General features: G+C 45.3%; 1 pseudogene; it reads left to right on the top strand.

Moving 5' to 3' along the window:
- The first annotated feature begins 4411 nt into the window (after positions 1-4411).
- On the top strand, positions 4412-17073 carry LOC100467382 (annotated as a pseudogene).
- The last annotated feature ends 5530 nt before the right edge of the window (positions 17074-22603 follow it).

Here is a 22603-nt window from a genome sequence, read left to right as displayed (position 1 = left end):
TTCTTTAATATAAATGTGAATCTATCTCTGTGTTTTCCATACTGTTCCATTGATCAATATATCTAACTTTATGACAGAACCATACGATCTTTATTACAACACCAACTTTGTAATATATCTTGAAGGCTGGGTTCATGGAACCTCCTCTTTTTCTTTTTGAACATTGGTTTTGCTATTGGGGATCTTTTGTGGTTCCATACCCATTGTAGGATTGCTTGCTCTCACTCTGTAAAAACTACTATTGGTATTTTGATAGGGATTGCATTAAATGTGTGGATTGCTTTTGGTAGTAAAGACATTTTCACGATATTTGTTCTTCGAAACCCTGAGCATGAAATGGCTTTCCATTTGTTCCTGTTATCTTCAGTTTCTTTCATTCATGTTTTGGGGTTTTGGGGAACAGTCTTTTATTCCTTTGTTTAGGTTTATTCTTAGGTGTCTTAATATTTGGGGGGAATTGTAAATATCATTGCTTTCTTATATTTTCTTTCTGCCTCTTAATTAGAAGTATATACAAATGTGACATATTTCTGCACATTAATTTTGTATCCACTGACTTTACAGAATTCATTGATCAGTTCTAATAGTTGTTTTTTGTGGGGGGGATATTCAGTGTTTTCTGTAAAGTGTATCATGTCATCTGCACATAATGAAAATTTTATTTCTTACTTGCCAATTTGGATGCCTTTTATTTCTTTTTGTTGTCTAATTGTGGGAGAGCCATAGGGCAGTCAAGTAGCCAGAACCCCAGACATGCCAGGATCCCTCTAACCAAAGCCCCTCCAACCAAGCTTGGTGCTTGGAAAACATGTCATCTGGGAAGTGGTGTGATCAGGAGCCTTAGGACCATGAGCCCTCCAACTCAGCTTTGTGTCAGGCAAAGGAATCACCAAGACCCTCGGCCAAGTGCAAGCTCTCCAGTGCAACAGATAACAGGGCAACTGAATCCTCATAAATCCAGTCTGCCTGGGAGTCTTGAGAATATGAAATCTCTAGCCGAGCTCTGCAATGGCAAGTGAGGCCCCTTGACACCAAGATGAGGGAGAATCCTCTGAACAGGATCCCTCCAATCCAGTAGAGCACAAGGTAGTCAAATCCGCAGAACACCCTGCTTGCCAAGACCTCCAGTCCATGAGCCTTCAAACCCAGTTTGGCACTGAGAGAGGAGACCCCTGCACACTGGGCTGCATGGGAGTCCTCTATCTGGGAGCTGTCCCTCCCCAAATTGCACAGAACAATCGAGTCCTAACAAAACCAGACCAAGCAGGAGCCCTCCTCCAACATCAAGCTCTGCACTTGGCAAATGATTCACCTGGATACCTGCCTGACAGAGATCAGGAGCACTTTATCCCAAAAGAGCACAAGGACACGGTGTCCCCTAGAACAAAAGGCCTACCAGGATTGCTAAAGCCACGAGCTGTACAAAGGAGCTCAGCACCGGCCATAGAATCCCCTGGACATGAGGATGACCAGGAACCCTCAGATTATGAGGCTTCCAACTGAGAAGAACATTCACACAGAATCTCCTGGTTACCATACTGCCTAGGAGCCCTCAGACCACAACCTCTGCAATGTAGCACAGCACAGGACAATCAGATCCCCAGAAAACCAGGAGCCCTCAGTCTAGGATATCTGCAACACAGTTGGTACTGGGCAAATGAATCACCTGGACTGTAGACTGAGCAGAAACCCTCAAAAAATGAGTTAACCAACCAGCAGAGCATAAGGCAATCAGTTTTCTATAACACCAGGATTTTCATGAGCCCTCTGACCTAATCCTCTCCTCCCAGACCTGGAAGTGGAGAATATATTATGTGGATATTTGACCCAGCAGGAGCTTTAAGACCTCAAGACCTCCAACTCAACTCTGCACCAGGGAAAACAGTCACCTGGACACTGGGGAAAAAAAGGGGTTGGAATCCTTTAATGCAGTCAAGAGCACAGCATCAAAGTCCAAGAACAATAGGCTCACTGGATGCCCTGAGACCATGACATCCCCAGCTTAGCTGCACACTGTAAAAAGGTGTCCCCTGGACACTGGGATGAGTGGGAATCCTCTACCTGGGAGGTCTTCAGCCCAACAAAGCATAGGAAAATTGAGTCCTCACAACAGGGCCGACCAGGAAACTTCAGGCACTCCAACTCAGCTTGGCAGGGGGGCAAGGGGCTCATTTAGACACAAGGATGACTGGACTCCCTCCAAATGGGGCCCACCAATGGAACAGACAACTTCCAATTGAGTCCCTAGACCACCAGACCCACTGGGAAATCTGGGACCCCAAGGTTTCTGTTTCAACTTGGCCCTTGACTGAGTATCTCGGACACCCAGCTGAGGAGTTGATCTCTGACTAAAAGCCCTCCAACCCAGTAGAGCACAAGGCAGTTGGGTCCACAGAACAGAACACAGGTTGGCTGGGAGCCCTCTGGTCATGATTCCTCCAAACAAGGTCTGCACTGGGCCAAAACCCTAGAACTCTTGGCTGACTGGAGGCCCTTTAACAAAGGCGATACCAGGGCAATTGAGTCTCCACTGGCTTGGAATGGACTTTAACCTAAGGTCCTTGTAGATTGTCACCTGGGTAGCTTTCCTACTTTGGGGAGTTCTCCTCAGGAGAAAAGGATACAATGCACAAAAAGGAGCCAAACTGGAATTTTGAAGAATTTGAAATAGAACTCATAGCAGAAGATGAGGTGGGGGGCTGCAGGGAATTGTAGAAGAGAACCCAAGCCCTGAGTACAGAAGAGTCTTTGGCTTAGTTCCTCCAGATGAAGGAGAGGTGCTCCAGCCTGGAAGGAGAGGTGGAGACCTTAGAAAAACAGCTCAAGTAATGGAGTCAGAGGCAGGCTCAAGTCTATGAGGTGGAGAGATACTTTGGGTACGTGAACGATTTGCTGGGAGCTTTTGCCTTCCAGACAATGTCTTCCAAGTAATGATGTCCCTGCACCCACCCATCCAAGATGGCATAAAAGTGGAGATTGGAAAAGTGTGGTCACATGTAGGAATGGAGGTGCGGCTTGAGTTTTAATATTTATCAGAGGACTAAATAAATATTTTAAAGTCATCATTTCAGAATGAGTAATTTACAGGAAACAACCCCTGGCGGACTGTGATGTACTGCCCAGCTTACACTCACTACTACACCTTATAAGGCATCACATCCTCCTGTTGGCTGCAGGTTCTACTCCAGAGCACAGAACCAGAACTTAGGATAAGGTGGGTGGGACAGCAGGTTAATTGTCTTCTCATCCTTTGTAATGAACAAATAGGTATTTTAACTACGCTAGTGCCTGTTTTACATAAGCTCAACTTCCCTTGCTTGTCACCATCTCTGATCTCTTTCATCAAACATATGATCATTTAGGAAATGTCTTGGATATTTTGTGACCTTTCAAACATCAATAGGCCTATAGTCAGGTGGCTGTTACCAGGTATGGGTGAAGCTTGCTGGGTAGGTTAGCCTGCTCTTATACTGGGGGCTCCACTGCTGCCTCTGAGCCCTGCTGAGCCCTGCTTCTGGAAGGAAGGGACCTCACAACACTGAGAACCAAAGTCAGAGGCTCACACCTGCAGAGACAAGTTGGCCTCTCAGCCCTCATCATTCCTTCACCTACACATTCCCTAAAGAGACACCCAGGGCCCCATGAGAGATCCAGCACCATCAGCATCAGTACGAGGAGAATAAACTACTAAATGAAAATCCCGGTACATTTCATTCAACATCCTGAAAAGCAAACACTTTACCTGAGGTTATCGTGCAGCTGTGGAGGGCAGTGGGTGCAGGTGGCCTGCTGCTGAGACAGAATTAGCTGGATTTCTTGAGATTGCCATTTTCTTTTTCAGTTGTCATTTTAATGACGGTATTTTTGTGCACACAGCTTCCATTTACTTTTCCAGAACAGACAATATGATTATTGTAGAATTTTTCGACAGCTGCAACACACCATAATGTGTTGAAATGTCATTTTATGACCAAGACATAACCCTCTGAGACAGGGCCCAGGACCTCTGATTACCCCATTCCCTGGTCCCCACAATCTCTCCATGTTATCATCTTATGGAACACTCTACACTGACATCACACTGAATGTGAGTTCTCCAGGATGCAGGGAGAGCTTCTGTGACATTGGCACAAATGGTGGCCTTTTCTGGCCACAGCTTGAGTTGTTCACATAAACAGACTATCAGTGACGAGGAAAGAATGCGCCACCTGGACACATAAAAGACCAAGGTCATAAGACCCCAGGCAGGTCTGGGATGCTGCATTCCCAGAATCTGTCCCGAAGACACACAGATGGTCTCCACTAAAAATGCCTGATGTGTCAAGTACCTTAAGATCCCTGTGTGTTTGAACAAAAAATAGCATCGTCACCTGGTCAGAGATCCACCTTCACCTGTGGTGTGACAGCAGGGATGGAGGCAGGCTGTGGATGGGGCCTGGAGGAACAGGAGCAGGTGATGGACCTCCACAAGGCCACCTGCAGGTAAGTGGAGGAGCCTGGTGTGAATGGGCCTCACTTCCTGCTGTGGTCCACCCACCTGCAAGGTAGGTATGAGCATTTCCCAGCCCTGGGCTTGCATCAGCAGTGCTTGCAAGCCCTTCCTCAGCCTCCAGAGTGTGTCATTCCCTGTGAGTGGATGAGCACAGGCATCACTATTTCCATCCAGCTGTTTCCTGCACCCTCCACTCTGATCCAGGGCCAACACCCCCCCCCAGCAGGGGCCATAACCCCACTCCCCTCCAGCCCCAGTGTTTCCACTTCACTCTGCCGTCACACCAGAAATTATAGGTAAACTTTTAGTTTCCCCAAATCTATTGGGTAAGTGGAAATCTTTATTGCTGCTGAAGTTAAAGGATGAGCTCAAATTCACTGCACATTTAAATGATTTTGAAACAATATAAAATAAGTTACTGAACACAGGATTCCCTAATATTGGCTTTCTCATTACAGTGAAACTCAAAAGAAATTTGGATCTCTTAGAGAACACGTTTTGTGCTTAATTAAAAGATTATACTCTGAAGAAGCACATGTTTCTGGGAGGTATGAAATTTATTCATAAATATTCCAATCTAAAGAGTGGTGATACAGCACAATTCACAACTGTTTACTACTTAGTTTTGGCAAGAGTTTAAGGGGTGAGAATTCTTTCTTTTTTTCCTCCATAATTTAGAAACTTAATGAGTATTTCTGTTTTTGTGGTAACATATTTTTATACGTGAGTTAATTAAGAATATGTTCTCCTTGTGACAGAACACAAATGGAAATATTTGTCATGTTACCAAGTCTTTGACTGGAATGGCATATTTAATAGAGGTGCATAGACTCAGATCTGACCAGACAGCTTGAAGGAATAAGGTTGACTTATTGAAGCCGTTCTAGCCCTTGGAAATAGCAGCCTGACACCTTGTTTGCAAGGTTCCAGAAGCCTTATCTGGTGAGGGAGGAAGCCCACCTCTAGAAGGGCAAGTGCAAAAACCTCAGGATATTTTTGAGTCATCAAGAAGAAAGGTTAACCCAAGTCTTTGGGGCTTGCAGTCAACGTCTGATGGAGAGCATTTGGCTGGGATTCTGACCTTGAGACACTGTTCAAATTTATCTGAGATTCCTTATGAAAAGTTTCCACATAGCTGGTTTAAAATGGCCTACATAATGAATTGCTACTCTTGCTGCACTTATGTAAATAACCAGGCAAAGCATGTTGAAACTAGGCTTATACTGAAGTGGAATTGGTTTCAATTTGGCTATCCCATCCCTGTACCACCCCCCAACAACCCCTCAGTTGATTTCCTAGAGTTACAAGCCTCTTATTGTTTCTCTCCCTGACTTCTTATTTTTCCCTACCTTCCCCCTATGTTCACTCCCTTTGTTTCTTAATTTCCACATATTACTGAAATCATATAGCTTTCTGTCTTTCATTGATTTATTTTGATTAACATAAAAACCTCTAGTTCCATCCACATATTTACACTTGACAAGATTTCATTATTTTTGATGACTGAGTAATATTCCATTGCGTTACAGACCACATCTTCTATAACCATTCTTCTGTCGATGGGAATGGGCTCTTTCCATAGTTTGGCTATTGTGGACGTTGTCACCATAAATGTTGGGGTGCATGTATTCCTTTGAACCATTATGTTTGTATCCTTTGGATAAATACCTAGTAGTGCAATAGCTGGGTCATAGAGTAGCTCTATTTTTCAGTTTTTTTTATGAAAAGTTTTCCAGAATGCCTGCACCAGTTTGCATTCCCACCAACAGTGTAAGAGGGTTCTCCTTTTCTGTATCCTCACCAACATCCGTTGTTTCATAAGTTGTTAATTTTAGTAATTACGACTGGTGTGAAGAGGAATCTCATTGTGGTTTTGATGAGCACTTCCTTGATGATGTGTGATGTTGAGCATCTTTTCATGTGTCTGTTAGCCATCTGTGTGTCTTCTTTAAAGAAATGTCTGCTCTTGCCTATTTAGATGTGCCCTTTCTGGGTTGACCCATTCTACTTGTGATTTTAGCATAGCAGCTACCCAGCCAGTGAATGCCCTCACCATGGACTCTGATGTGTCAGCATCACAGGGTAGATTGTCTGTAAGACCTGAGAGTTGATTTTTCCCCCTCTTTTTGACACCATGCAAGATCCTGGCTTAAGCTTTGATGGCAGATGTTTCCACCTCAAAGAGGGCGGTCTCCAGTAAACACTTTGCTGGCCAATCAAGGAGACCTCCAGTCCAGCTCTGCACGCTGAGGCTCCTTTGTTTTAGACAATCGGGGTGGATTTTGACACCAGAACATTTGGATCACTTTCCTTTTCTCTTCCTGTGATTGGAATTCTTGCACTTGCATTTAAATTCACCAATGTAGAGTGAGCTCTGAAACCCTCATTCCCACCAACCACCCAGTTAAAAGTGGGAGCCCAGCCCTAGGTTCTGTGTTATTTCCAGGACTTGCAAGTAATACGCATGGATTTTCCCAAAGGACCCTGGTGGTTGTTGCTACAGGGCACCATAAATTCCTAGTAGGAAGCACAAGGGTGGTTGCTGACAGGCAGCAAAGACACAGGAGGATTGGCGTGCCATCTGGGAACCACACTCACATCCACAGATTGGATGCCCAGGCCCTCTGGTTCTCAGAACAAGTGGTGTGCAGACCCTTCCTCTCCTCTGAGTCCCCCTCTCCTGTCCCTGCCCCAGTCTGTCTGAAGCCCACCCCAGGGCCCTGGGCTCAAAACCGGCTCTCAGGTGAAGTAGCTGCGGGATCCAGGCTCCCTTGACCAGCGGGGAAAACCCTGGCAAAGCTTCAGGGCCCATGAGGGTTCTCAGATCCCAGGACCTATGAGCGCCAGGTCACATCCCCCAATTCCCATTTCTCACCTCAGGGAGGAAGTCTGGGCCATAGCAAAGAGTGAGCCAGGTTCTGCCGCAGTAGAGCTTGGGCCAAGGCAACTGGGTCCAAGATGGCTGCTCTGGGATGAAAGCAGAAGGCAAGAGGTGAAAGTTTCCTGGTGATTAGCCACATGAAAAAGATCACAGGGTAGAGTCACCTGATGATTGGCCAGTGAGAGTGGGACAGCAATAGGTCCTTGGTGATTGGCAAGGAAATGTTGTGCAGAGAAAGAGGCCTGGTGAGTGGCACGGTAGATGGGGGTGGGCACAGCTGCATGGTGATTGGCCAGGATGAGAGAGGGGCTGGGACAGCCATCTGGTGATTGTCCAGTGACCTTGTGGTGCCTTAGGGGTCCTGGTGTGGGCAGTTACAAAAGCAACATCCCCAGGGCTCCAATAGGGGAGAGAGGATTCCACCTCTCCTCCCATCTTCATGCCACTGGCACCTATCACACACTCAGGTAGACCAGCCCTCAACCAACCTCAGATCGCCATGCATGCCTGCCCGCCTCCCTTCTCTAATGCCACGATTTGCAAACCAGACTCCCTGCTCAGAAAGGGAATATGTAACCCACATGGAGAGCCACCAACACCTCTGTGCCCCTGCAGATGCTCCACACAGCAAAGGCCACCTGCCAACACCACTCCCCACACTCTAATGCCCACCCACAGGCATCATGGGAGTCCAGGCCCAGGCTTTCCCTTCCTGTTCAAGAGGCCTCCTCCTCCTGTAGAACTCAGCATCTCTGCCTGGCCGGTGTGAGCTGGCTGGAAGCATTTTCCACCAGTCCCCATACACCCCACTCCATGCTGCCTTCCAAGAATATGAGCTCTGAAGATACATACAGTGTTCTGGACTCAGAAACCTCCCACTACTCTTGGCAACCCACCATGACCACATTTTTGGCTCCCAACTTGTGCTCCTATTGCGAGATAGGTAAGCACTGGCCCCCAGGCCCTGAGCACAGAGGAGTCCTAGGCTAAGCTCCTCCAGCCTGAGGAGAAGTCCTCCCTACTGGAGGGGGAGGTGGAGATGGAGGTGTCAGGGGCAGGCTGAGGTCCCAGAGCTTCTGAGCTTCTTTGTCCAAAGTCAGGGCTTCTTGGAAGGTTTTGCCTTCTAGAACACATTTTTCTAAGGGGAGAGTTCACCACACATGCCCACCCCAGGAAGACATAGAAGGGAAGCTTAGCTGCTGTGTGGGTCACCTCCTGGAATGGAGGTGGCATGAGCTTCAGGATATCTGTCAGCTTTAAATAAATACTTGTGTTGAAATGCAAAAGAAGAGTTTCAGGGTGTTTGCAATCCACAGCTCAGCATCATGGTCACCTTGGCATCACACTAGTCACTGCATTCTCTCTCTCTCCAAGCCTCTGAGAATGTGGCGGTGAACTATAGGGAGCTTACAGCATGACCCGCCCATCCTAGTCAACACTGTTCACACACACTGACTCCTTTACATCTCAAGGCCAGCCGCTGNCCACTACTCTTGGCAACCCACCATGACCACGTTTTTGGCTCCCAACTTGTGCTCCTATTTCGAGAGAGGGAAGCACTGGCCCCCAGGCCCCGAGCACAGAGGAGTCCTAGGCTGAGCTCCTCCAGCCTGAGGAGAAGTCCTCCCTACTGGATGGGGAGGTGGAGATGGAGTTGTCAGGGGCAGGCTGAGGTCCCAGAGCTTCAGAGCTTCTTTGTCCAAAGTCAGGGCTTCTTGGAAGGTTTTGCCTTCTAGAACACATTTTTCTAAGGGGAGAGTTCACCACACATGCCCACCCCAGGAAGACATAGAAGGGAAGCTTAGCTGCTGTGTGGGTCACCTCCTGGAATGGAGGTGGCATGAGCTTCAGGATATCTGTCAGCTTTAAATAAATACTTGTGTTGAAATGCAAAAGAAGAGTTTTGGGTGTTTGTAATGCACAGCTCAGCATCATGGTCACCACGGCATCACACTAGTCGCTGCATTCTCACAATGGTGGCCAGGGGTCTCCAAGCCTCTGATAAAGTGGCAGTGAACCATAGGAAGCTGACAGCATGACCTGCCCATCCTAGTCAACACTGTTCACACACACTGACTCCTTTACATCTCAAGGCCAGCCTCTGAGGTGGGTGCCACTCTGATAGTAGGGAAAAGAGAAGCAGAGTATGTACACACTGGTATTTTGGCATAAACCATTTTTGACCTGAGACCTCACAGACATTGTGGCTAAACGTGAATCTAAACTTGGGCCATTTAAAGTCTCTTTTTGCAACATGGACGGCACTGGAGGAGATAATGCTAAGTGAAATAAGTCAAGCAGAGAAAGACAATTATCATATGATTTCTCTCATCTATGGAACATAAGAACTAGGATGATCGGTAGGGGAAGAAAGGGATAAAGAAANATTAAATTGGCCAAAGCAAGTCATACAACCAAACACAATCAAAAAGAAGAGTAAATGTGGTAAATTTGGAGAGCTATGGCCATGAAGGGAAGGTGAAAGAATAGGGACAAATAATACAATTTACTTCACTTTTCTAGCCTGTAATGCCCTAAACAGAAGGATCTTCTTTATTCGGTATTTTCAGTGACTAGCAGCATGTCTGGCATTAGTAAATGTAACCAAGAAGCTTGAAGGAATGAGTATGACCAGGTTTTTCTAAACATGGTTATGGTTCTAATTCTTTTTCTTTTGGATCCAGAAGGATTTAGGTTTGAATCCATGCACCTTCATTTGTAGCTCGGGATTTTTGGCAGTAACGTCAATAATAGAAATATTCTGTAACAGCAAGAACAGACAGTATTCCTTGAGTGTTTACTCTGTGTCAGAAACACAGGTACGAGTTTTAGGTTTGCAATGACATTTCAATCTTCAGCCACATTTATGGGGTAGGCATTGCTGTCTCCATACTGCAGATGAGGTGACTGAAAATCAGAGAGATTCAGGAATGTACTCAATGTCACACAGCTAGGAGGAGGTGGAGCTATGATGGGAACCCTGACCCTCTAGGCTCTATAGCCTTCTTACATGTGCCATGTTATAGCACAGCTACATGCTAAGGTAAGTCCAACCAATGTCACTTTCATCATATGCAAAACAGGGACACACAAGAGCATGACCACTCTGTAGAATTGTTACCAGGTTCAGAGAAGGTTCCTTTTATCAATGACCTGGCACAGGGAAACATCCACTCTGGGCACTCAGCAAATATTACTTCCTGCTCTCCTTTCCATTTCATGTCTGACTCTGGCTGCCAGATGGATGTAAAATTTCCTCTGGATGTGATCCTCCAGTTCCACAGATGTATGTTAGTTAAACCTACACTACTCAACCACTAAGACCCTCTTAGGCCCTCCACTGGAATGTTTTCCAAAATCCATCCATCAGCAGTGGTTTTCTAAAACCCTTGGGAGGACTGGCCAAGTGGCTCAGCATTTCCCTTGGCTTCTAAGTATTTATGATCCTTGATGGATTCTGAAGTTAGCCTTCCCCCAGGGATGAGGATTTATAGAGGAGGGTAGACCCAGGTATGTTCACCTCTCAGTTGAGTAGGTGGAGAGAAAGCAAGCAAGTGGCAAGGGTAAAGTTGCCAGAGTGACCTGTGAGGTGCCAAGCCCAGGGGTAGGGTGGGTCTTCCCATACTGTGCTCAGAAATTTCAGACATCAAGAGTGGGGGGAGCAGTTTGCCGAGCAAGGATATTTGTTTTGGAGAGCACAGTGTTGGACGAGAGTAGTGAGAAACATTTAATGAGCACCTACTGTGTGCCAGGCACCATAGCCAAGTAAGGCTATTGGATTGTGAAGGAAAAAGAGATTATTTTACAGTTGGGAAATAGAGACACTGACAAGTGGGATAATTTGAGTAAATTTTATAAAGATAAGAGTCCAAGATGGGGACCTAACTCACCTCACCTAAGGTGAGAACTGAACTCACCTCCTCCACAGACACATCAAGTCTATGCCTATTTATAGAGCAGATCCTCTTGAAGAAGAATGGAGGCCTGAATGAACAGCTTCTGCACAAAACACAAAAGAGACACCCTCACCATCCTGCCAAACTGCAGTGGGCGACATACTTCTGGGGCCTGGAAGCTGATCTGTCTGCCCTGGGTCACAGAAAACAAGCTGCAGTTTAAAGGGAAACTAGGATATGAAGGACCCATCCTTCGAGACACCCCCCAAATGTGGAGGGGGTGGTGCAGGATCTCTTTCTATGCCGAGGTGCTGGCAAGAGCCATGGTTCTGATTCCCCTCCACCTTGATAACATGGACAGAAGCAGCATCTGAGCACCCCAGGCAGCTTACTACCATGCTGAACCCTGGTTCCCCAGCCCACTCAACCGCAGCTGTGCCAAAAAGGCAGCCCCAGCATAGCACACACTGGGACACCCCGGTTCAGCATTCATGACAGCTCCAGATAACACACTGAGCAGACACAGGTGGTAAGCACCCCAGAACACTCCACACTTGCAGACCCCAGCTTGCTAGGGAACCCCTACATGGAGAGCCACATGACCTTGACTGCTTCAGCTGCAGCTTCCCTGACAAGGAGCCAACTATGTGGAAAGCCCAGGACCCCCCCAGCCTGCATTCTGTCAGGACACTCACAAGGCTGAAGACCCCAGAACACCCCAGCGTTCACCCACTTGAGTTTCAGGCATCCTGCTAGGAGAACCTGTGCACAGAGACCCCACCAATCCTGAATCCACTTGAGCTGCTGCTACCCTCCCAAAGTGCCTTCTCTGCAGAGGGCCCTGGGAATCTCCACCCCACACCCATATCAGCTACAGCTGTCCTGCTAGGGCACACCCTGTGCAGAGCACCCCAGAAAACATTAGCTCCTGATCCATCTCCACTCCAGCCTCCCTGCCAGGGAGTCCCCTGCACAGAGAGCCCTGTGACACCAGCTTGTATCCACATCAGCTTCAGCAAACCTGCCCAGGTGCCCTCATTGTGAAGATGCATGCAACCCTATGTTTATTGTACCATGAGTTACAGTAGACAAGGTGTGGAAACCACCCAGGTATCCACCAGAGAGGAATTGATAAGGGCTGACCATCAGCCTAAACACCACCTCCCTGCTTGCCTAGCCAGGAATCCCTGTCTATACCAACAGATCTCCCCCAGTCTTCCCACACCTCCCAAAGGTTACCAGCCCAAAACCCAGTGCCTATGCACGCCAGGACCTCTCCAGAACCTTCATATTCACACACTGCACCACACCCCCACAAACTATCAGCAACCCAAGGCCCCTGAACTCCACCCACACCCTAAAGAGTCCCAGCCCACACCCTGGTCCCCCTGCAACCCTGGCCAGACAAACACCCAGAAGTACCTACAAATTCTGATCCTCCGCCTCTTTGGTAGCAGCAGGCTGCAGCCCCTGGAACAGGAAGCCAGCATGTGAGAGAAATTCCAGTTGTAAGAGGAAGCACAAGACTTAGAATGTGGGTTTTCATGCGCCGAGGTAACACAAGGATCACCACATCTTTCCAACTCTTCAAAGCGTGTTGTCATTGATATTACAAGTTAGAAAGCCTTCTGTGCCTTAGCAGCCAATGGTGTTCCAGCAGTGACACTGCAGGAGAGGACAAAAACAAATTTTGTAGGAATGCTAACAATTACAGAATTCCTAAAACACCACAGACATGGCATAATTCAACCCTGGTACAGATTTATGACTTAGAGGCACTTAAGATTGAAACAGGGAGGGAGTTTTCCTTCTGTTTCTATTTTTTGAAACAGCTTTAGGAGAATAGGTATTATTTCTTCTTTGAATGTTTGGTAGAATTCCCCAGGGAATCCATCAGGCCCTGGAGTTGTGTTTTTTGGAAGGTTTTTAATCACTGCTTCAATCTCTTCATAATTAGTTGGTCTCTTTAAAAAATCAATTTCTTCTGGTTTCAGTCTCGATAGTTTATAGGTTTCCAGGAATGGTCCCCAAACCAGGCAAAGACCCCATCAAAAAGGAGAATTACAGACCAATATCCCAGATGAATATGGACACCAAAATTCTCAACAAGATCCTGGTTAATAGGATCCAACAGTACATTAAAAGGATTATCCATCATTCCCAAGTGGGATTCATCCCTGGGATGCAAGGGTGGTTCAACATTCACAATCTATCAGTGTGATAGATTATGTCAACAAGAAAAGAGTCAAGAACCATATGATCCTCTCAATAGACACAGAAAAAGCATTTGACAAAATACAGCATCCTTTCCTGATTAAAACCCTTTAGACTGTAGGGATAGAAGGTACATTCCTCAATCTCATAAAAACCATTTATGAAAAGCCTACAGCAAATATCATTCTCAATGGGGAAGAGCTGGAATACTTTCCCTTAAGATCAGGAACATGACAAGGATGTCCACTCTTGCCATTATTATTCAACATAGTACTAGAAGACCTTGCAACACCAATCAGACAAGAAAAGGGATAAAAGTAATCCAAATTGGCAAATAAGAAGTCAAACTGTCTCTCTTCTCAGATGACATGATACTCTATATGGAAAAACCAAAATAATCCACCCCCAAACTACTAGAAGTTATGAAGCAATTTAGTAATGTGCAGGGATACAAAATCATTGCTAAGAAATCAGTTGCATTCCTATACACAAACAATGAGGCTGACGAAAGAGAAATTAGGGAATCCATCCCATTTACAATAGCACCAAAAATCATACGTTATCTTGGAATTAACTTAACTGGAGACGTAAAGGATCTATATTCTAGAAAATAAAAATCGCTCTTGAAAGACATTGAAGAAGATACAAAAAGATGGAAAAATATTTCATGCTCATGGATCAGAAGAATTAACATAGTTAAAATGTCCATGCTACCCAGAACAATCTACACTGTCAATGCTATCCCGATCAAAATACCGATGATATTTTCAAAGAACTGGAACAAACAGCCCTTCAATTTGTGCAGAACCACAAAAGGCCCCGAATCACCAAGGAATAGTTGAAAAGGAAAAACAAAGCTGGGGTCATCACAATGCCGGATTTCGAGCTGTACTACAAAGCTGTGATCACAAAAACAGCATGGTACTGGCACAAAAACACACATAAAGCAGTGGAAGAGAATAGAGATCCCAGAAATGGACCCTTGGCTCTTTGGGCAACTAATCTTTGATAAAGCAGGAAAAAATTTCCGGTGGAAGAAAGACAGTCTCTTCAATAAATGGTGCTGGGAAAATTGGACAGCCACATGCAAAAGAATGAAACGTGACCACTCTCTCACACCATACACAAAAATAAACTCCAAATGGATGAAAGACCTCGATGTGAGACAGGAATCCATCAAAATTCTAGAGAACATAGGCAACAAACTCTATGACATCGGCCAGAGCAACCTTTTTCATGACACATCTCCAAAGGCAACAGAAACAAAAGATAAAATGAACATATGGGACTTCATCAGGATAAAAAGCTTCTGCACAGTCAAGGAAACAGTCAAAAAAACTAAGAGGCAGCCCACGGAATGGGAGAATATATTTGCAAAGGACACTACAGATAAGGGACTGGTATCCAAGATCTACAAAGAGCTTCTCAAACTCAATACATGAGAAACAAATAAACAAATCAAAAAATGGGCAGAAGATATGAACAGACACTTTTCCAATGAAGACACACAAATGGCTAACAGACACATTAAAAAATGTTCAAGATCATTAGCCATCAGGGAAATATAAATCAAAACCTGAGTGAGGTACCACCTTACACCAGTTAGAATGGCAAAAATAGACAAGGCAAGAAACAATTGTTGGAGAGGATGTGGAGAAAGGGGATCCCTCCTCCATTGTTGGTGGGAATGCAAGTTGGTAGAGCCACTCTGGAAGACATAGTGGAGGTCCCTTAAAAAGTTAAAAATTGAGCTACCCTATGATCCAGGCATTGCACTACTGGGTATTTACCCCAAGGATAAAGATGTAGTGAAGAGAAGGGCCATATGCACCCCAATGTTCATAGCAGCATTGTCCACAGTTGCTCAGTTGTGGAAGGAGCCAAGATGCCCTTCAACAGATAACTGGATTAAGAAGATGTGGTACTCAGGGCGCCTGCGTGGCACAGCGGTTAGGCATAAGCCTTCGGCTCAGGGCATGAGCCTGGCGTTATGGGATCGAGCCCCATATCAGGCTCCTCCATTATGAGCCTGCTCCTTCCTCTCCCAGTCTCCCTGCTTGTGTTCCCTCTCTCGCTGGCTGTCTCTATCTCTGTCTCTGTCGCGTAAATAAAAAAATCTTAAAAAAAAAAAAGAAGATGAGGTCCATATATACAACGGAATATTGCTCAGCTATCAAAACGAACGATTTCTCAACATTTGCTGCAACATGGACGGCACTGGAGGAGATAATGCTAAGTGAAATAAGTCAAGCAGAGAAAGGCAATTATCATATGGTTTCTCTCATCTATGGAACATAAGAACTAGGAAGATCGGTAAGAGGAGAAAGGGGTAAAGAAAGGGGGGTAATCAGAAGGTGGAATGAAGCATGAGAGACTATGGACTCTGAGAAACAAGCTGAGGGCTTTAGAGGGGAGGAGAGTGGGGGAATGGGATAGGCTGGTGATGGGTACTAAGGAGGACACATATTGCATGGTGCACTGGGTGTTATACGCAACTAATGAATCATTGATCTTTACATCAAAAACCAGGAATGTACTGTATGATGACTAACATAATATAATTTAAAAATATTATTATAAAAAAAAAGAAATAGGAAGATCAGTAGGGGAAGGAAGGGAAGAATGAAGCAGGGAAAACAGAAGGGGGAATGAACCATGAGAGTGTGTGGACTCTGGGACACAAAATGAGGGCTTCAGAGGGTAGGGTGGTGGGGTATTGGGATAGGCCAGTGATGGGTATCAAGGAGGACACATATTGCATGGTTAACTGGGTGTTATACGCAAATAATGAATCCTGGAACATTGCATCAAAAACTGGGGATGTACTGAATGGTGACTAATGTAACAAAATAAAAATTATTAAAACAAATAAAAATAAAAACAATAAAAACCTGAAAAAAATGAAACAGGGAGGGAGCCTCATCCCCAGGAAACATATAAGCCTTCAGGGATTATAGCGCCAGATGCAAATGTCTTCCATGCTGTACACTCACTGATCACAAATAAAATCCATTCATTGCCAGTTATTGATCTATCAGTGACTGCACTTTTTATATGTATCCACAAAGGAAACCTCACGTTCCTCCAGCACTTTAGGTCTGGTCTGCCGAAGCCTGCCTTTCTGCAGCAGGACCTGGATGTTCTTGCATTTGGAACCCACCACAACATCCCTTCATCCACCAGGGGACTCCCTTCAGTACAGCCTTGAATGTCTTTTTAGAAAGACAGCTGCTGGCCTTCCCTGTGGTGCACGAGTCAGGAGAAGTTGTGCATATTTTTTCCAAGTCTGTTTTAAATAGGCTTGTTGCTGAGAAAACGTTCAGTAACCTAGATATCACAGTGACCCAGGCCCTCAGCACCGCTCACAGTGTCTTGAGGGCATTGTGAAGTACAGTAAGCTGGAAATCCTGGACAGGTTAGCGTGGGCTGACCTTGGGCTGCTAGTCACAAGTGAAGCAGATAGCATCGTGGGAGTCATTTCCCTGTCAGACATGTGGTAAGCCCTGATACTCATGCCTGCAGGTGCCAAACAGAAGGAGACAGAAGCAGAATGGCCACTGTGCATGGAGAAGCCCTTGGAGAAAATGTGAACAAATATTCTGGGTCAGCCTTTGCCTCCTGAACACTGGCTTTGATAGAAGATGATGAAATGGCTACGACTGTGTATCAGGGTTTAGTGATGGGTTTTTTTTTTCCAGTGATGGTGAGACTGAACATAAGACGATTCAGGCTTGCATTAAAAGACTGTTTTCAGACCTTTGAACAATTTCAGATGCTATATGTTCTCAAAGTGCACTGTGTGCTGAATTTTTTATCAATTTCATCTCAAAGAAGTCACTGGTCTGTAACAGGTAAAACGGCATAAGGAGAGAGCATGGCCTATTCAGACCTCGTGCCTTCTATTAACACACGGGTATTTCATCACTGTGGCCCATGGCAACTGGAGCCAAATAGTGCCAGGGTGTGAACATCTTTGACCTTTCTCAAACCAGTAGTTTTCCTTAAATTTGTGGAACAGCTGTAATTTGAATTTAAATGATTCGATTGTGAAAGATAAGGACAATTTTATGTTTAGTGTGTGTTGTGATCTATAATGTAAACAAGACTACCACAGCTTTATTTATTTTTACTCACTGCAATATTTTACACATTGGAGGGTAAACTTCACCAACCTGTTAATAAAATTCTGGTGGTTATTGTAAATGGCAACTTCCTCATTTATGTTCGAATCTGAAAAGACAGGACTTCTAATACAGCCACTGTTCGAATTTAAAAGCTGAAGTTTCCATAGCATGTGTGCTAACCTGCTCTGCTAGGCTGGAAACAGACAGCCATTATTCGGAAAGAAAGTCCTGGGAATATGTCAACTTTCTTCTCATGTATAGACATGAAAAATCATAATGTCTGTACGACTGCTGATGGATTGTTGTTGTCAAGTGTTATGGCATATGAAGTATTGTCATGTGGTTGAAGAGAAACAATGTTACCTAATGTAAGTCCTCTGAACATATCCACACTCTACATATATACGAGCACAGTGTGTGTTTTTTTGTCAAATTCAAAAATTGAAATAAATCTTACTGTCTACAGCAAATAGATGAATGGATAAAGAACAGGTGGTATGTATACTCAATGGAAAATTACTAGCCATAAAAAAGATGAGATGTTGCCGTTTGGAACAACATGGATGGACCCAGATGGTATAAACTTAAGTGAAATAGGTCAGACAGAGAAAGACAAATAACATAGGTTTTCAGTCCTATGAGGAATCTGAAAAGAAAAACAAATGAATAAACAAACTATCAAAAAACAGAACAGACCTATAAATACAAAGAACAAAGTAATGGTTGCCCGACAGGAGGTGAGGGGAACATGGGAGTGGGAGACACAGGCTTCCCTTTATGGGATGAATAAGTCACGGGGCCGAAAGGCACAGCATAGGGAATACGGTCAATGTTATTGTAAAAAGTGTCTCTGGTGACCTATGGTAACTAAAATTGGGGTGAGTGTAGCATAAGGTAAAACCTTGTCCAATCACACTAAAATAATACTGGGTATCAATAATTCTTCCATTAAAAAGATGAGTCAGAAACTACATGTATATAACAGAATAGGGTTTGTCTGAGAGTGTCTCTGGTGACCTATGGTAACTAAAATTGGGGTGAGTGTAGCATAAGGTAAAACCTTGTCCAATCACACTAAAATAATACTGGGTATCAATAATTCTTCCATTAAAAAGATGAGTCAGAAACTACATGTATATAACAGAATAGATTTTGTCTGAGAGTGACAAATCCAATCCAGCTGGAATTAGCCTCACTCAGCCTGCCTAGAGGCAGCAGGTAACTCTGGATCTTGGGGACATCCCGCTCTTTATTTCAGTGATAATTTTACTTCCGGTTCCATTCTTTCCTGATTTCTGTTTCAGGTTCCTTTGCCAATTTTTTCCTCTGTGTCACATTGGTTGGTGTTCATTTCTAGGCCACATGCTCTTCTCTTCATTGTCCTCACGGGGAAACCCATCTATCTCCCTGCTTCAGAGAGCACCTCTCTGCTCATTACTCTTCTCTCCCCTGAGCCCAGAGCCTGTGTATCTGTTCAGTGAGGACACAGATCCATCTGACCTCACACTTTCAGCAAGTAATTAATGAGAGCTTACTGTGTGCCAGCGGGAAACAAACACAGAAAGTTCCTGAACACATCCCCCGTTTTTTTACATTAGTTTGAGAGGTACAATTTAGTAATGCATTGTCGCGTATAACACCTAGTTCACTTTCCATTAAGTGCCCTCCTTAATGGCCATCACCCAGTCACCCCATGTCCCAGTCACCTCCATTCCAGCAACGCTCAGTTTGTTCTCTACAGCTGAGAGTGTCTTATGGGTTACCTCCCTCTCTGTTTTCATCTTACTTTGTCTTATCGTCCCCTATGTTCATCATTTTTGTTTCTTAAATTACACATATGAGAGAAATCATACAGTATTTGTCTTTCTCTGACTGATTTATTTCACTTAGCATAAAACCCTCTAGTTATATCCACATCATTGCAAATTGCAAGAATGCATTTCCTTTGGTGACTGTATATTATTCCACTGAATGTATATTCCACTTTTTTTTTCTCCAGGCTTCCAAAAGATCTGTACTTGTATCCTATTTCTTAGAATACATTGTGGTAGCCTCCTCAAGCAGATCCCTCCTCTCTGCTGTAGCCTCAGCTGTATCGCACCTGCCTCAAGTCTCCATACTTCCTACCTTCCAAACAGTGGTTGCTTTTCTACATGTAGCCTTGCAGCATTTATACTCTCAGATCTCTGATTTCGTGGATGTTCAGAATGATTTGATAAGTATGTAGTTGTATTCCAGGCAGGAGACAAACTTAACTCCTCCCTCCTGTACTTTCTTTTTTTTTTTTTTTTAAGATTTTATTTATTTATTTGACAGAGATAGAGACAGCTAGCGAGAGAGGGAACACAAGCAGGGGGAGTGGGAGAGGAAGAAGCAGGCTCATAGCAGAGGAGCCTGATGTGGGGCTCGATCCCATAACGCCGGGATCACGCCCTGAGCCAAAGGCAGACGCTTAACCGCTGTGCCACCCAGGCGCCCCCCTCCTGTACTTTCTGATTGGATCTGGACATGAAGACTGTGAACTTGCTGACAGGCTGGGATTCTGTTGTCCCCCTTCTGTGAGGCTGAATGTAGTTTTGGAAACAGGTTATGACTTGTGACACAGCTTCATCCTTCCCAGGTTTAGGTTTAGTGTAGGAAGATGTACCAAACATAATGCCTACAATTTTCGACACTTAACATTTAAGCTCTGATGGATGATGTGAGAGTAGCATTTGCTGTAGTGACATATTGTCTGACTTACTCCTCAAGAGTGATGTTTCATGGGGTCTAATGGCCCATGTTTTCTTTAACATTGGTGTCAGTGTTTTAGTGAATGGTGACTCTGTGTGACACATTTAGCTTGTACTGGTTGAGTCTTTCAGCCTCAGCATGACCTTCACTATAAACACAACCTACAGATTAATTCTTAATCTTGAAGGAAATTTTACCTGTTTTTTTTTTTTAACATGGTTTCCAGGAGATGATGTCATGAGGGTCATTGAGATAGCCATCAGTCATTGGCCAGCTGAACTGCCTGGTGATTAGCCACCCAAAAGAAGCCAATCGAAGAAAACCCTGATGATTGGCCAGGGCATGGTGACATCACAAGAAGGCATTGTGATACACTGTGCTGTTATAAAAGCATGGAAACAGCCGAGGTTGCACTGAGGAGAGAGATGGCGCTTCAGGCACAGCCCCTCCTGCTGTTCATTGCATTCTCTGCCCTGTTCTCTGATCCTGCCCATGGCAAGCCTCCTGCCCAAACCTCCTGCCCTGGGCCTTTCGCCAACACTCCGCACTCCTCCTTCATGTTTGCACCTACCTTTGTGCCGCTCTGTGGTCCTGAGAGTCCTTGAACCAACACTTGGCAGCTCCTGGACCAGTTTCCCACTATGAGGATGTCTCAGCTGCTCAAAAACACATTCCCATTTGGCACGTGGGAGTGGGCCTTCAAAAATCATAGTACTGTGGATTCTCAGACACTTGGGCCCCACACCTGTGGGGTCACAACCAGGCTCAGTACAGGAAAGCTGAGTCCACATCCTGAGGGAGTACTGGGTACACTACTACTCTCGAGCTTTCTAAACCAGCTGAGCATGGGACATATGAATGCCCTGAACATCCAGCCAGCCCAGATGTGCACGATGTGTAAAATGCCTCCAGATACCTGGCAGAGAGTGAATTTTAGGAAACAAGTAAGTACTGGGAGAAGGAATCATCACATCAGTGGACATAGAGTGAGTCCTTGGAACACAAGTCCTCAGACCACAAACTATCTGAACCAGCTCTGCAGCAGACAAACTAATCCCCCAGACACCTGGCCAACCAGTAGCCCACAGACTGCAAACCCTTGAACACAGCATAACATACATAAACTCAGTCCCCAAAACAGAGCACCCACCAGGAACCCAAAGACTGGGAGCCTTCTGAACCGATTTGACGCTGGGCAGGTGAGTCACACAGACACTTGGTGGACAAAGAATCCTCATGCCACAAGATGGCCAGTCCAGTGAAGCACAAGGCAGGTGAGTCCAGAAAACACCAGGCTGGCCATGTGCAAAGAAACCATGAGTCCTGCATCCCAGTTCAGTATTGGAAGAATGATTGACCTGAAGAGAAGCATTACCCTGTGCCCTTGGACCTGGAGTGCAAAAACTCAGCTCTCACTAGGCCAAGCAGGTGTCTGGACAGCAGGATCATCAGGTGCCCTTGGACCTGGAGCCCAAGAAAGGAGCCCTGGGGTAGGTCAAGCAGACACACTGACAGTTGGATTACTATGTGCCCTTGGAACTGGAGACCAACGAAAAATATCTGGTCTAGGTCAAGGATGCACCTGTACCAAGTGCTTGGACCTGGAGCCCTACAACTTGGCTCTCTACTAGGCAAAGCAGGTACCTTGACAGCAGGTTCACCATGTGCCTTTTACCTGGAGACCAACAGCACAGCTCTTCAGTAGGCCAACCAGGCACCTGGAAAACAAGCACACCATATGTCTTTGGACCTGGCAACCAATAACTCAGCTCTGTGCTAGGCCAAGTCTGTACCTGGACAGCAGGCATATCAGATGCCCTTGGGCCCAAACACCAACAATCAGTTCTTTATTAGGTCAAGCAGGAACTTGGGTGACAGGCTTATCTGTGCCCTTGGACCTGGAGCCCAAAAAAGGAATTCTGGGCTAGGCTGAGCAATACCCTGACAGTGGGATCACCACATACTCCTGGATCTGCATACCAACAACATAGCTCTGTGCTTGGCCTAGAGGGCTCCTGGATAATAGGCTCACCATGTATCCTTTGACATCAGTAACAACAATTCAGCACTGGACCAGGCCAAGCAGGCACCTGGAAAGTGAACTCACCATGCGTGCATCGAATTGGAGATGAAAAATGCAATTCTGCTCTAGGCCAAACAGGCACCTGGACAGCTGGCTCACCATATTCCCTGGGACCGGAAGACCAACAACTCAGCTCTGTGCTAGGCCAAGCAGGTACCTGGACAGTATTCTCATCAGGTC

Source organism: Ailuropoda melanoleuca, unplaced genomic scaffold (assembly GCF_002007445.2).
Source record: "Ailuropoda melanoleuca isolate Jingjing unplaced genomic scaffold, ASM200744v2 unplaced-scaffold7480, whole genome shotgun sequence".
Taxonomy (NCBI): Eukaryota; Metazoa; Chordata; class Mammalia; order Carnivora; family Ursidae; genus Ailuropoda; species Ailuropoda melanoleuca.
Note: the sequence above shows the minus strand (reverse complement) of the source record. Positions and strands in the feature narration are given on the sequence as shown.